General features: G+C 45.4%; 1 protein-coding gene across 1 annotated transcript in view; it reads left to right on the forward strand.

Moving 5' to 3' along the window:
- The window catches only part of ZNF547 (zinc finger protein 547), a 40403-nt gene that overhangs the window by 28114 nt on the left and 11359 nt on the right, over positions 1 to 930 (forward strand). The gene's annotated exons all lie outside the window — the stretch shown is intronic.

Below are 930 nucleotides of genomic sequence, written 5' to 3' on the forward strand. Positions count from 1 at the left end.
TAGTCCAACTCTCACATCCATACATGACCACTGGAAAAACCATAGCCTTGACTAGACGGACCTTTGTTGGCAAAGTAATGTCTGTGCTTTTTAATATGCTGTCTAACTGCTAAGTCACTTCAGTCGTGTCCGACTCTTTGCGATCCCGTAGACGGCAGCCCATCAGGCTCCCCCATCCTTGGGATTCTCCAGGCAAGAACACTGGAGTGGGTTGCCATTTCCTTCTCCAATGCGTGAAAGTGAAAAGTGAATTGGAAGCCGCTCAGTCATGTCTGACTCTTCGCGATCCCATGGACTGCAGCCTACCAGTCTCCCCTGTCCATGGAATTTTCCAGGCAAGAGTACTGGAGTGGGGTGCCAAATATGCTGTCTAGGTTGGTCATAACTTTCCTTCCAAGGAGTAAGCGTCTTTTAATTTCATTGCTGCCATAAACATTACTTGTTGTTGAATAATTACCTTTAATCTCTAAGTATGACCTTTTAAAATTTTTTCCAAAATGTTGACATTATTGAGTCCTGTACCTAATTGGGATCTGCCACATTCTCAATTTCATGTTCTTAAGTTCTCAGAATTTTAGAATGCTGGATGCCCTGTGTTTGATCTCTTGCTATGTTTGCTGGCCCCTCCTTTTTCTGTCTTTCGCATAGGACTGACCTCCTTCAGGTGCCACATCAGTGGAGCAGTAAGGACCCTGGGTGCGTGATGGTGTGGACATCACTACATAGGTGGCAGGAGGTGCTTAAAAGTACATGATGTTGTTGAGAGGTTGCTAGCAAAGTTGTGATGACAGAGCTGGGTGCCTGTCCTGTGTTCATCATTGACTGATACTTTGACCACTGGACACAAATCATTTTTTCCCCATTTTTCTTCTTGTTGCTACACTCCAGTGACGCCTGCGCAGCCTTCACTGCTCACATGTGCTGTTTCCT

The sequence above is a fragment of the Bison bison genome, unplaced genomic scaffold (genome assembly GCF_000754665.1).
Source record: "Bison bison bison isolate TAMUID 2011002044 unplaced genomic scaffold, Bison_UMD1.0 scf7180017864383, whole genome shotgun sequence".
In the NCBI taxonomy this organism is placed as follows: domain Eukaryota; kingdom Metazoa; phylum Chordata; class Mammalia; order Artiodactyla; family Bovidae; genus Bison; species Bison bison.